The sequence below is a fragment of the Pleurodeles waltl genome, chromosome 3_1 (assembly GCF_031143425.1).
Source record: "Pleurodeles waltl isolate 20211129_DDA chromosome 3_1, aPleWal1.hap1.20221129, whole genome shotgun sequence".
Classification (NCBI taxonomy): domain Eukaryota; kingdom Metazoa; phylum Chordata; class Amphibia; order Caudata; family Salamandridae; genus Pleurodeles; species Pleurodeles waltl.
The window spans coordinates 401,913,180-401,928,267 of NC_090440.1; the positions used below are offsets into that span (position 1 = coordinate 401,913,180).

The following is a 15,088-nucleotide window of genomic DNA, read 5'->3' on the forward strand; positions in this document are numbered from 1 at the left end:
CTTTGCAACAACACTCACACTACCATTAAGGCAAGATGATACAAAAACAATGAACACAAGATATTCCAACCTTTAAAAATCTACAAGCATATCGTCTCCAGGTTCCTATAAGGGTTAATAATTTAGACTGGTGTCTAGTTTCAACAGGCACTGGAAAAGCCAATAGGTCTCACCTTTTTTTTTTAACAAGCAATGCCCAAGTAAATGGGTCAGCTTTTCCAACTGAAGATGCAAGCCAGATGTAAGGAAATGCCTCCTTGGCATGGTTGCCCCCTGACTTTTTGCCTTTGCTGATGCTATGTTTACAATTGAAAGTGTGCTGAGGCCTGCTAACCAGGCCCCAGCACCAGTGTTCTTTCCCTAAACCTGTACTTTTGTATCCACAATTGGCAGACCCTGGCATCCAGATAAGTCCCTTGTAACTGGTACTTCTAGTACCAAGGGCCCTGATGCCAAGGAAGGTCTCTAAGGGCTGCAGCATGCCTTATGCCACCCTGGAGACCTCTCACTCAGCACAGACACACTGCTTGCCAGCTTGTGTGTGCTAGTGAGGACAAAACGAGTAAGTCGACATGGCACTCCCCTCAGGGTGCCATGCCAGCCTCTCACTGCCTATGCAGTATAGGTAAGACACCCCTCTAGCAGGCCTTACAGCCCTAAGGCAGGGTGCACTATACCATAGGTGAGGGTACCAGTGCATGAGCATGGTACCCCTACAGTGTCTAAACAAAACCTTAGACACTGTAAGTGCAGGGTAGCCATAAGAGTATATGGTCTGGGAGTCTGTCAAACACGAACTCCACAGCACCATAATGGCTACACTGAAAACTGGGAAGTTTGGTATCAAACTTCTCAGCACAATAAATGCACACTGATGCCAGTGTACATTTTATTGCAAAATACACCCCAGAGGGCACCTTAGAGGTGCCCCCTGAAACTTAACCGACTGTCTGTGTAGGCTGACTAGTTCCAGCAGCCTGCCACACCAGAGACATGTTGCTGGCCCCATGGGGAGAGTGCCTTTGTCACTCTGAGGCCAGTAACAAAGCCTGCACTGGGTGGAGATGCTAACACCTCCCCCAGGCAAGAGCTGTAACACCTGGCGGTGAGCCTCAAAGGCTCACCCCTTTGTCACAGCCCAGCAGGGCACTCCAGCTTAGTGGAGTTGCCCGCCCCCTCCGGCCACGGCCCCCACTTTTGGCGGCAAGGCTGGAGGGAACAAAGAAAGCAACAAGGAGGAGTCACTGGCCAGTCAGGACAGCCCCTAAGGTGTCCTGAGCTGAAGTGACTCTAACTTTTAGAAATCCTCCATCTTGCAGATGGAGGATTCCCCCAATAGGGTTAGGATTGTGACCCCCTCCCCTTGGGAGGAGGCACAAAGAGGGTGTACCCACCCTCAGGGCTAGTAGCCATTGGCTACTAACCCCCCAGACCTAAACACGCCCTTAAATTTAGTATTTAAGGGCTACCCTGAACCCTAGAAAATTAGATTCCTGCAACTACAAGAAGAAGGACTGCCTAGCTGAAAACCCCTGCAGAGGAAGACCAGAAGACGACAACTGCCTTGGCTCCAGAAACTCACCGGCCTGTCTCCTGCCTTCCAAAGATCCTGCTCCAGCGACGCCTTCCAAAGGGACCAGCGACCTCGACATCCTCTGAGGACTGCCCCTGCTTCGAAAAGACAAGAAACTCCCGAGGACAGCGGACCTGCTCCCAGAAAGGCTGCAACTTTGTTTCCAGCAGCTTTGAAAGAACCCTGCAAGCTCCCCGCAAGAAGCGTGAGACTTGCAACACTGCACCCGGCGACCCCGACTCGGCTGGTGGAGATCCAACACCTCAGGAGGGACCCCAGGACTACTCTGATACTGTGAGTACCAAAACCTGTCCCCTCTGAGCCCCCACAGCGCCGCCTGCAGAGGGAATCCCGAGGCTTCCCCTGACCGCGACTCTTTGAATCCAAAGTCCCGACGCCTGGGAGAGACCCTGCACCCGCAGCCCCCAGGACCTGAAGGACCGGACTTTCACTGGAGAAGTGACCCCCAGGAGTCCCTCTCCCTTACCCAAGTGGAGGTTTCCCCGAGGAATCCCCCCCTTGCCTGCCTGCAGCGCTGAAGAGATCCCGAGATCTCTCATAGACTAACATTGCGAACCCGACGCCGGTTCCTACACTGCACCCGGCCGCCCCCGCGCTGCTGAGGGTGAAATTTCTGTGTGGGCTTGTGTCCCCCCCGGTGCCCTACAAAACCCCCCTGGTCTGCCCTCCGAAGACGCGGGTACTTACCTGCAAGCAGACCAGAACCGGGGCACCCCCTTCTCTCCATTCTAGCCTATGTGTTTTTGGGCACCACTTTGAACTCTGCACCTGACCGGCCCTGAGCTGCTGGGGTGGTGACTTTGGGGTTGCTCTGAACCCCCAACGGTGGGCTACCTTGGACCAAGAACTGAACCCTGTAAGTGTCTTACTTACCTGGTAAAACTAACAAAAACTTACCTCCCCCAGGAACTGTGAAAATTGCACTAAGTGTCCACTTTTAAAACATCTATTTGTCAATAACTTGAAAAGTATACATGCAATTTTTATGATTTAAAGTTCCTAAAGTACTTACCTGCAATACCTTTCGAATAAGATATTACATGTAGAATTTGAACCTGTGGTTCTTAAAATAAACTAAGAAAAGATATTTTTCTATACAAAAACCTATTGGCTGGATTTGTCTCTGAGTGTGTGTACCTCATTTATTGTCTATGTGTATGTACAACAAATGCTTAACACTACTCCTTGGATAAGCCTACTGCTCGACCACACTACCACAAAATAGAGCATTAGTATTATCTATTTTTACCACTATTTTACCTCTAAGGGGAACCCTTGGACTCTGTGCATGCTATTCCTTACTTTGAAATAGCACATACAGAGCCAACTTCCTACATTGGTGGATCAGCGGTGGGGTACAAGACTTTGCATTTGCTGGACTACTCAGCCAATACCTGATCACACAACAAATTCCAAAATTGTCATTAGAAATTGATTTTTGCAATTTGAAAAGTTTTCTAAATTCTTAAAAGACCTGCTAGGGCCTTGTGTTAGATCCTGTTTAGCATTTCTTTTAGAGTTTAAAAGTTTGTAAAAGTTTGAATTAGATTCTAGAACCAGTTGTAGATTCTTAAAAAGTATTCCAACTTTTAGAAGCAAAATGTCTAGCACAGATGTGACTGTGGTGGAACTCGACACCACACCTTACCTCCATCTTAAGATGAGGGAGCTAAGGTCACTCTGTAAAATAAAGAAAATAACAATGGGCCCCAAACCTACCAAAATACAGCTCCAGGAGCTTTTGGCAGAGTTTGAAAAGGCCAACCCCTCTGAGGGTGGCAACTCAGAGGAAGAGGATAGTGACCAGGAGGAAAATTCCCCCCTACCAGTCCTATCTAGGGAGAACAGGGTCCCTCAAACCCTGACTCCAAAAATAATAGTCAGAGATGCTGGTTCCCTCACAGGAGAGACCAACACCTCTGAAATCACTGAGGATAACCCCAGTGAAGAGGACATCCAGTTAGCCAGGATGGCCAAAAGATTGGCTTTGGAAAGACAGATCCTAGCCATAGAGAGGGAAAGACAAGAGATGGGCCTAGGACCCATCAATGGTGGCAGCAACATAAATAGGGTCAGAGATTCTCCTGACATGTTGAAAATCCCCAAAGGGATTGTAACTAAATATGAAGATGGTGATGACATCACCAAATGGTTCACAGCTTTTGAGAGGGCTTGTGTAACCAGGAAAGTGAACAGATCTCACTGGGGTGCTCTCCTTTGGGAAATGTTCACAGGAAAGTGTAGGGATAGACTCCTCACACTCTCTGGACAAGATGCAGAATCTTATGACCTCATGAAGGGTACCCTGATTGAGGGCTTTGGATTCTCCACTGAGGAGTATAGGATTAGATTCAGGGGGGCTCAAAAATCCTCGAGCCAGACCTGGGTTGACTTTGTAGACTACTCAGTGAAAACACTAGATGGTTGGATTCAAGGCAGTGGTGTAAGTAATTATGATGGGCTGTACAATTTATTTGTGAAAGAACACCTGTTAAGTAATTGTTTCAATGATAAACTGCATCAGCATCTGGTAGACCTAGGACCAATTTCTCCCCAAGAATTGGGAAAGAAGGCGGACCATTGGGTCAAGACAAGGGTGTCCAAGACTTCAACAGGGGGTGACCAAAAGAAAGGGGTCACAAAGACTCCCCAGGGGAAGGGTGATGAGACAACCAAAACTAAAAATAGTAAAGAGTCTTCTACAGGCCCCCAAAAACCTGCACAGGAGGGTGGGCCCAGAGCCTCTTCACAAAACAATGGGTACAAGGGTAAAAACTTTGATCCCAAAAAGGCCTGGTGTCATAGCTGTAAACAGCATGGACACCAAACTGGAGACAAGGCCTGTCCCAAGAAAGGTTCCACTCCAAACTCCCATCCAGGTAACACTGGTATGGCTAGTCTCCAAGTGGGATCAACAGTGTGCCCAGAGCAAATCAGGGTCCACACTGAAGCTACTCTAGTTTCTGAGGGTGGGGTGGATTTAGCCACACTAGCTGTCTGGCCGCCTAACATGCAAAAATACAGACAGCAACTCTTAATTAATGGGACTAGAATAGAGGGCCTGAGGGATACAGGTGCCAGTGTCACCATGGTGACAGAGAAACTGGTTTCCCCTGGCCAATACCTGACTGGAAAAACTTACACAGTCACCAACGCTGACAATCAGAGAAAAGTACATCCCATGGCAATGGTTACTTTAGAATGGGGAGGGGTCAATGGCCTGAAACAGGTGGTGGTCTCCTCAAATATCCCAGTGGACTGTCTGCTTGGAAATGACCTGGAGTCCTCAGCGTGGGCTGAGGTAGAACTAAAAACCCATGCAGCAATGCTGGGTATCCCTGAACTGGTGTGTGTGAAAACAAGAGCACAGTGCAAGGCACAGGGTGAAAAAGTAGAGCTGGAGTCTGGAAAAATGGCCCAGCCTACCAAGAGAACAGGAAAGTCAGTTGGGAAACCAACTGCAACACAGCAAAAGAAAGGGAACCTCTCTTCTCAGGAAGGAGTTCTGTCCTCTGAGGGAACTGAGCCTTTGGAGCTTGAACCTTATCAGGTTGAGCTCTTAGGCCCAGGGGGACCCTCAAGGGAGGAGCTGTGTAAGGGACAAGAAACCTGTCCCTCTCTTGAAGGCCTTAGGCAGCAAGCTGCTGAAGAGTCCAAGGGCAAGAAAAATGGAACACATAGGGTCTATTGGGAAGATGGACTCCTGTACACTGAGGCCAGAGACCCCAAACCTGGTGCCACTAGGAGAGTGGTAGTGCCTCAGCTGTTCAGAGAGTTCATCCTAACATTGGCCCATGACATTCCCCTTGCTGGACATTTGGGACAAACCAAGACGTGGGAGAGGCTAGTCAACCACTTCTACTGGCCCAATATGTCCAACATGGTTAAGGAGTTTTGCCTCTCCTGCCCCACCTGTCAAGCCAGTGGTAAGACAGGTGGGCATCCAAAGGCCCCCCTCATTCCACTTCCAGTGGTGGGGGTTCCCTTTGAAAGAGTGGGTGTGGACATAGTTGGTCCACTAGAACCTCCCACAGCCTCAGGAAATATGTATATCCTGGTAGTAGTGGATCATGCTACCAGGTATCCTGAAGCTATTCCCCTTAGGTCGACTACTGCCCCTGCAGTAGCCAAGGCCCTCATTGGTATCTTTACCAGAGTGGGTTTTCCTAAGGAGGTGGTGTCTGACAGAGGTACCAACTTCATGTCAGCATACCTGAAACATATGTGGAATGAGTGTGGAGTGACTTATAAATTCACTACACCTTACCATCCACAAACTAATGGCTTAGTTGAGAGATTCAACAAGACATTAAAGGGCATGATCATGGGGCTCCCAGAAAAACTCAAAAGGAGATGGGATGTCCTCCTGCCATGTCTGCTTTTCGCTTACAGGGAGGTACCACAGAAGGGAGTAGGGTTCTCACCCTTTGAACTTCTGTTTGGTCATCCTGTAAGGGGACCACTTGCCCTTGTTAAAGAAGGCTGGGAGAGACCTCTCCATGAGCCTAAACAGGACATAGTGGACTATGTACTTGGCCTTCGCTCTAGAATGGCAGAGTACATGGAAAAGGCAACCAAAAACCTTGAGGCCAGCCAACAGCTCCAGAAGTTTTGGTATGACCAAAAGGCTGCACTGGTTGAGTTCCAACCAGGGCAGAAAGTCTGGGTTCTGGAGCCTGTGGCTCCCAGGGCACTCCAGGACAAATGGAGTGGCCCTTACCCAGTGCTAGAAAGGAAGAGTCAGGTCACCTACCTGGTGGACCTGGGCACAAGCAGGAGCCCCAAGAGGGTGATCCATGTGAACCGCCTTAAGCTCTTCCATGACAGGGCTGATGTGAATCTGTTGATGGTAACAGATGAGGATCAGGAGGCAGAGAGTGAACCTCTCCCTGATCTTCTGTCATCAGACCCAAAAGATGGCACAGTAGATGGAGTGATCTACTCAGACACCCTCTCTGGCCAACAGCAAGCTGATTGTAGGAGAGTCCTACAACAGTTTCCTGAACTCTTCTCCTTAACCCCTGGCCAGACACACCTGTGTACCCATGATGTGGACACAGGAGACAGCATGCCTGTCAAAAACAAAATCTTTAGACAGTCTGACCATGTTAAGGAAAGCATCAAGGTGGAAGTCCACAAGATGCTGGAATTGGGAGTAATTGAGCGCTCTGACAGCCCCTGGGCTAGCCCAGTGGTCTTAGTCCCCAAACCTCACACCAAAGATGGAAAGAAAGAGATGAGGTTTTGTGTGGACTACAGAGGGCTCAATTCTGTCACCAAGACAGATGCTCATCCAATTCCAAGAGCTGATGAGCTCATAGACAAATTAGGTGCTGCCAAATTCTTAAGTACCTTTGACTTGACAGCGGGGTACTGGCAAATAAAAATGGCACCTGGAGCAAAAGAGAAAACAGCATTCTCCACACCTGATGGGCATTACCAGTTTACTGTTATGCCCTTTGGTTTAAAGAATGCCCCTGCCACCTTCCAAAGGTTGGTGAATCAAGTCCTTGCTGGCTTGGAGTCCTTTAGCACAGCTTATCTTGATGATATTGCTGTCTTTAGCTCCACCTGGCAGGATCAACCTGGTCCACCTGAAGAAGGTTTTGAAGGCTCTGCAATCTGCAGGCCTCTCTATCAAGGCATCCAAATGCCAGATAGGGCAGGGAACTGTGGTTTACTTGGGCCACCTTGTAGGTGGAGGCCAAGTTCAGCCACTCCAACCCAAGATCCAGACTATTCTGGACTGGGTAGCTCCAAAAACCCAGACTCAAGTCAGGGCATTCCTTGGCTTGACTGGGTATTACAGGAGGTTTGTGAAGGGATATGGATCCATTGTGACAGCCCTCACTGAACTCACCTCCAAGAAAATGCCCAAGAAAGTGAACTGGACTGTGGAATGCCAACAGGCCTTTGACACCCTGAAACAAGCAATGTGCTCAGCACCAGTTCTAAAAGCTCCAGATTATTCTAAGCAGTTCATTGTGCAGACTGATGCCTCTGAACATGGGATAGGGGCAGTTTTGTCCCAAACAAATGATGATGGCCTTGACCAGCCTGTTGCTTTCATTAGCAGGAGGTTACTCCCCAGGGAGCAGCGTTGGAGTGCCATTGAGAGGGAGGCCTTTGCTGTGGTTTGGTCCCTGAAGAAGCTGAGACCATACCTCTTTGGGACTCACTTCCTAGTTCAAACTGACCACAGACCTCTCAAATGGCTGATGCAAATGAAAGGTGAAAATCCTAAACTGTTGAGGTGGTCCATCTCCCTACAGGGAATGGACTTTATAGTGGAACACAGACCTGGGACTGCCCATGCCAATGCAGATGGCCTTTCCAGGTTCTTCCACTTAGAAAATGAAGACTCTCTTGGGAAAGGTTAGTCTCATCCTCTTTCGTTTGGGGGGGGGTTGTGTAAGGAAATGCCTCCTTGGCATGGTTGCCCCCTGACTTTTTGCCTTTGCTGATGCTATGTTTACAATTGAAAGTGTGCTGAGGCCTGCTAACCAGGCCCCAGCACCAGTGTTCTTTCCCTAAACCTGTACTTTTGTATCCACAATTGGCAGACCCTGGCATCCAGATAAGTCCCTTGTAACTGGTACTTCTAGTACCAAGGGCCCTGATGCCAAGGAAGGTCTCTAAGGGCTGCAGCATGCCTTATGCCACCCTGGAGACCTCTCACTCAGCACAGACACACTGCTTGCCAGCTTGTGTGTGCTAGTGAGGACAAAACGAGTAAGTCGACATGGCACTCCCCTCAGGGTGCCATGCCAGCCTCTCACTGCCTATGCAGTATAGGTAAGACACCCCTCTAGCAGGCCTTACAGCCCTAAGGCAGGGTGCACTATACCATAGGTGAGGGTACCAGTGCATGAGCATGGTACCCCTACAGTGTCTAAACAAAACCTTAGACACTGTAAGTGCAGGGTAGCCATAAGAGTATATGGTCTGGGAGTCTGTCAAACACGAACTCCACAGCACCATAATGGCTACACTGAAAACTGGGAAGTTTGGTATCAAACTTCTCAGCACAATAAATGCACACTGATGCCAGTGTACATTTTATTGCAAAATACACCCCAGAGGGCACCTTAGAGGTGCCCCCTGAAACTTAACCGACTGTCTGTGTAGGCTGACTAGTTCCAGCAGCCTGCCACACCAGAGACATGTTGCTGGCCCCATGGGGAGAGTGCCTTTGTCACTCTGAGGCCAGTAACAAAGCCTGCACTGGGTGGAGATGCTAACACCTCCCCCAGGCAAGAGCTGTAACACCTGGCGGTGAGCCTCAAAGGCTCACCCCTTTGTCACAGCCCAGCAGGGCACTCCAGCTTAGTGGAGTTGCCCGCCCCCTCCGGCCACGGCCCCCACTTTTGGCGGCAAGGCTGGAGGGAACAAAGAAAGCAACAAGGAGGAGTCACTGGCCAGTCAGGACAGCCCCTAAGGTGTCCTGAGCTGAAGTGACTCTAACTTTTAGAAATCCTCCATCTTGCAGATGGAGGATTCCCCCAATAGGGTTAGGATTGTGACCCCCTCCCCTTGGGAGGAGGCACAAAGAGGGTGTACCCACCCTCAGGGCTAGTAGCCATTGGCTACTAACCCCCCAGACCTAAACACGCCCTTAAATTTAGTATTTAAGGGCTACCCTGAACCCTAGAAAATTAGATTCCTGCAACTACAAGAAGAAGGACTGCCTAGCTGAAAACCCCTGCAGAGGAAGACCAGAAGACGACAACTGCCTTGGCTCCAGAAACTCACCGGCCTGTCTCCTGCCTTCCAAAGATCCTGCTCCAGCGACGCCTTCCAAAGGGACCAGCGACCTCGACATCCTCTGAGGACTGCCCCTGCTTCGAAAAGACAAGAAACTCCCGAGGACAGCGGACCTGCTCCCAGAAAGGCTGCAACTTTGTTTCCAGCAGCTTTGAAAGAACCCTGCAAGCTCCCCGCAAGAAGCGTGAGACTTGCAACACTGCACCCGGCGACCCCGACTCGGCTGGTGGAGATCCAACACCTCAGGAGGGACCCCAGGACTACTCTGATACTGTGAGTACCAAAACCTGTCCCCCCTGAGCCCCCACAGCGCCGCCTGCAGAGGGAATCCCGAGGCTTCCCCTGACCGCGACTCTTTGAATCCAAAGTCCCGACGCCTGGGAGAGACCCTGCACCCGCAGCCCCCAGGACCTGAAGGACCGGACTTTCACTGGAGAAGTGACCCCCAGGAGTCCCTCTCCCTTACCCAAGTGGAGGTTTCCCCGAGGAATCCCCCCCTTGCCTGCCTGCAGCGCTGAAGAGATCCCGAGATCTCTCATAGACTAACATTGCGAACCCGACGCCGGTTCCTACACTGCACCCGGCCGCCCCCGCGCTGCTGAGGGTGAAATTTCTGTGTGGGCTTGTGTCCCCCCCGGTGCCCTACAAAACCCCCCTGGTCTGCCCTCCGAAGACGCGGGTACTTACCTGCAAGCAGACCAGAACCGGGGCACCCCCTTCTCTCCATTCTAGCCTATGTGTTTTTGGGCACCACTTTGAACTCTGCACCTGACCGGCCCTGAGCTGCTGGGGTGGTGACTTTGGGGTTGCTCTGAACCCCCAACGGTGGGCTACCTTGGACCAAGAACTGAACCCTGTAAGTGTCTTACTTACCTGGTAAAACTAACAAAAACTTACCTCCCCCAGGAACTGTGAAAATTGCACTAAGTGTCCACTTTTAAAGTAGCTATTTGTCAATAACTTGAAAAGTATACATGCAATTGAAATGATTCAAAGTTCCTAATGTACTTACCTGCAATACCTTTCAAACAAGATATTACATGTTAAATTTGAACCTGTGGTTCTTAAAATAAACTAAGAAAAGATATTTTTCTATAACAAAACCTATTGGCTGGATTTGTCTCTGAGTGTGTGTACCTCATTTATTGTCTATGTGTATGTACAACAAATGCTTAACACTACTCCTTGGATAAGCCTACTGCTCGACCACACTACCACAAAATAGAGCATTAGTATTATCTATTTTTACCACTATTTTACCTCTAAGGGGAACCCTTGGACTCTGTGCATGCTATTCCTTACTTTGAAATAGCACATACAGAGCCAATTTCCTACACCAGACATCTCTTATTTGCTAATGCTTACTCCTGGAGATCCTTAAAAATCGGACATAACTCCTTGCTGTACCTCGGGTAGTTACAAAAGGTCCCCATGTCAGACAAATAATTTTTGTACCAGGTTCCCTGCAGTAAGACACAAATCCTTTTCTATATATACACACTGGAGTACCTTAGCTAGTAATTAGAGAACCCCAGAGACAAAGAAACCTTCTCTAAAGCAGGGGCAATTCACCTTAACATTCGTAGCTAATACCAGAACGTGATTCATGAAGTTCGAAACCGTCTGTACATCCAACAGAAAGTTATCTCACAGTTTTGTTGAAGATGATCATGAATCAATCCCACAATAATGCCTGGACAAAAGCTAATGCCACTGGCCCATGACCAGGGCCTGAAAACGCACAAGCATTTGCAAGAGAGATAGGTCTCGCCATGTGATAATCCTGTGCAGCATTTGATGCCCAAAAGCACTTTTTGCACAGCGAAACGCAGCAGCCACAAATCGCAGCTGCCAGTCCCTTCAAAAAATTTTACAAAAAAATAATAATAAAAACCACAAGAGATTTGGAGGCCACAGGGTGGAGGGTGCGGCGGTTGGTAGCGAGGCAATGGGAGAGGCAGAGGGGGAAAGAAGGAGCAACTTAGACTTATGAGGCTGGGCATTGGGGAAGCCAATAAAAACTTTATAAAAAAGAAAAGAAAGGGAGGGGTGGGGTGGGAAAACAATGGACGAGTCTGGAGGAAGAGATGAAAGAGCAACACAGAGTTAGGAGCAGTTGTTTGGAGGATGTAGCACATTACGGAGAAAACAAGAAAACATACACTATTGAAGTGCTGAAAGAAAAATAAAAAGTAGTTCCCTGAGTGTAAGCAGCACAAGGAAACAAGTCATCTAATCAAAAGAGTTGTAAGGAGGCTATGCTTCAGGGGAGGGAACAAATACAAGAAAAGGAAGGAAAGATTATTGAATAACGGGCACTGGTAATAGCAACAGGTCTCGCCTTTGGGACGTAGTAGATGAGCCAGTGGTTTTTGGTGAAGCTCTACATCATGGATACTCGCAACATTTTCCCTGGGAGCAAAAAAAAAAAAAAGATCTATGGTGTGGCTTTGGGCCTCACTGATGCCAGCAGGGTCAGTGTCGGGGAGAGGTGGATTTAAGGGTGGTACAGGTGGAGCAAAGCATGTACATGGTGTGAACTGTGACATTATTGTAAGGGTTTCATTCCATACTGCCCTCTAAATTATGTTCCTAATGTCTAAAAGAGACACAGATTTGACAATACTGTGTTTTACTGCATCTTAGTTGCTATCCATGTACCGCACCCTGGGGTAAACCTTCTCTGCTTGCTATTACTACCTTTAATGAGCCAAAGGGTGCAAAGAAATGAAACTTGTTAAATGAACTGGAATGAAAAAGACTCTTAGGCCTCACAATGTATTTATTTCTTTAGTCTCTCATCGGTAAACAATAGAAATGCTCAGAAACGGGCCCAGTTAAGATAACAAATGCTATAAAAATCGTTGACAAAGACACCCCTCTTTGTCAATACTTGCACTATTTTAGTGCGGCTGGTAAAACAAACATACTGGGTGGTTCTCCTTGTTGTTTGTAATGTGGGTGCACATACTTCCTTTATGATTTTTGACTATATCAGTGTGTATTTTTAAGATTCTTGTGAAAAGTCCTCTAAAAAAGTGTCTCTACAGTATTTTCAGTGTATCCAATTAACATCTGTTATAATGTTTTGTTGAGATGTGATTTACAGATGGTAATATAGAAATCTGTATATTTGCATCATTCACAAAGATCTTTTTCAGCACTTATGGATTACAAATCAATATAGAAGTAAAGGTTGAGAGGTGTGCACCTGATGTTTGAGCAAATGCTGTTTAAATTACAATACGCGGTTTCCTTAGGAACTGCATAGAGACAGGATCATTGAAAAGAAACGTATCAACAAGGGCGGATGAGCGAATGACATTACGCACTGGCATGCACCAGTGGTGCTGGAACAATATTCAGGTTGGGGTGCTGCCATTATTGTTACATCACGTGTCGCACAAAGGACAAGTCTAGCAAATGTAAACAGCAGGAGAGTGGTAAAGGTGTAGTGTGTAGCTAGTGGCACATTTTGAAGCACGCTGTCACAAATATGTTACTAAAGGATGGCGTGGTAGTGCTGTGTCATTTACAGACACCACATTTTTCACTGAAATGACACCTAATTTGTACAAACAGACAGTTTATTGACAAAACTATGCAGCACACAAACAATAATGGGTGGAATTTTGTAGTCAGCTTATTATTTCATTTGTGCATGTCTAAAAGTACTGATTTGTTTTGTCCCTTAATATCGTTGTTTCCTCCACACATCAGAATTACAACAAATGCACTTCATTTGCGCTCTCCCACCTGCTGGTATGTTCTGAAGTATTTGTACAGATCATTTACAGCCGATTACACTTTGCTGCATGGTAGCAAAAAATGACATAATAAAGCCCTTCCTTTTAAACTCTTTGTACTCAGCAAGTTTGTCACATAGCTTACTTTACAAAATCCTCTCGTTTTGTAGTCGGATAAACAAAAGTAAACACCAAACTCCTTCTAAAAGAATAAATAGCATATGTCAGGAGAGATAGTTTGACATTTCACTCGTCTCTGAACGCACAACAGTTGTGCTAAGATAAAAACAACATTCAAAGACTCTTTATTGCTATTTTGCCTTCTGAAGTCCAGCATATTTAGAGACAAGAGTGACTGATGAACTCATAGAGCCAGAGGTAAGTTGAAGCAGTCATGCAGAAAGATAATTCAGCTAGGTAAATGTAAAGAGAGGACAGAAACTTGAGGTGGCCTACCTACCACGAGTGCTGGAGTTTGATATTAAATCATCCCTGTGGTCAAAAGTGGAGCAATGTACATAGGGTGTAGGAAAACAGCACGTTTATTACAACCCACCCAGCCGCAGCAGCTGATCCATAAAACAGCATACAAGTGAGACAGCTGAAAATACAAGCACTCTGATGAAAAGAAAAAAAAGAAAAAAAGAGTACCCAGAAAGCGACCACTCATGGAAGAATACAAGGAGCTAGTCAGAGGGCAGTAAAGAGGATATGCTCCACCGGAGGGACAATGACATGCTGGACAGCCTAAAACAAATAAAGCCTGCGCACAGAAGGCATGCAAACGGAGTTACAAGACACAAGCACAATGATACGCAGAGGGTGGAATACATTCCTAGGTAAGGTATCAGCATGTCCCCAAAATGTCTTTGAAACTAGACAACTGCACCGTCTATTAGGCTTCGACCTAAAAGTATGGACAGTGACAATAAATCCAAAGAATGGTACAGTATGGGCGTACTGCAATCAGGTTGTAATTTTTTATATGGCCAACAAGAGGCTTTTGCCTCCAGATAAAAAGCTGCCTGGTAGACAAGACATACAAATAGTACTCCGATGTCAACAGCAGAAGGATACAATTTAATCCAATCAAATTACTGTGGCCTTGAATCAATCAAACAATCAGTGATTTGTATAGCGCTGCTTATCACCCATGGGGTCTCAAGGCGCTGTGGGAGATACAAACAGAAGAATAGGGACGAAAAGGCATCAAATCAACAACAGGGAACTGTGATGGACCACAAAGCCATCCACTAATGAGCAAGGGGATGACCTAAGCTCACTTTAAGTATAGGTTAACGACTTGGAAAAAGTAGGTCTACCACAAGCAGCTGAAGATGTCTGTAGCAAGACCTAAAAGTGACTGAATATTTAACCACACAAAAATTCTTCTAGATGAAAAAAATACGCCACCTCTCTTTTGTCCTGCTAATTCTATACCCCCGAAAAATAGCAAGATAATGTACAACTTGTTACATTCATTTTTGCACAAGAAGAAAACACATGCAATTCAGTTTTTACAGTTCATCCATACAAACTGCACAGGTGCGTATCCCTTAGAAATTTCAGAGTCACACCCAGGAAGTGAATTATGCAGCACTGTTAGCCCAGATGAAGAACCATGGCATCACCAGTCATCTATGCTACTCCACAAAAGTAGTTTTCTGTTAACCAGCCATAGTTTTCATTAATAGTAAGAAAAAGAAACGATGGTGATTCACAAAGCACTAGAAATCTTAGCTGAATAAGGCCTAAACACACTTCTTCTAGGATTTTCAGTGGGACGGTTATGCCCAGATGTGGGTCATATGCTCCCTATGCCACCTGATACAAGCTAGGCTGCCTGATGAAGGGTGAAACCCCGAAACCGCCCCAGGATGCTTGTTTCTGGTCAAGGGAGGACCTGGCCTGGCAGTTCGGGCTGGATTGTTCCCATGGGGAGCATGCTGAAGAATGATTTGCGTATGGCTGGGTCCAAAATGGA

At 47.1% G+C, this 15,088-nt stretch overlaps 1 protein-coding gene across 15 annotated transcripts in view; it reads right to left on the reverse strand.

Moving 5' to 3' along the window:
- PPIP5K1 (diphosphoinositol pentakisphosphate kinase 1) overlaps positions 1-15,088 on the reverse strand; it is a 1,126,642-nt gene that overhangs the window by 956,718 nt on the left and 154,836 nt on the right. The gene's annotated exons all lie outside the window — the stretch shown is intronic.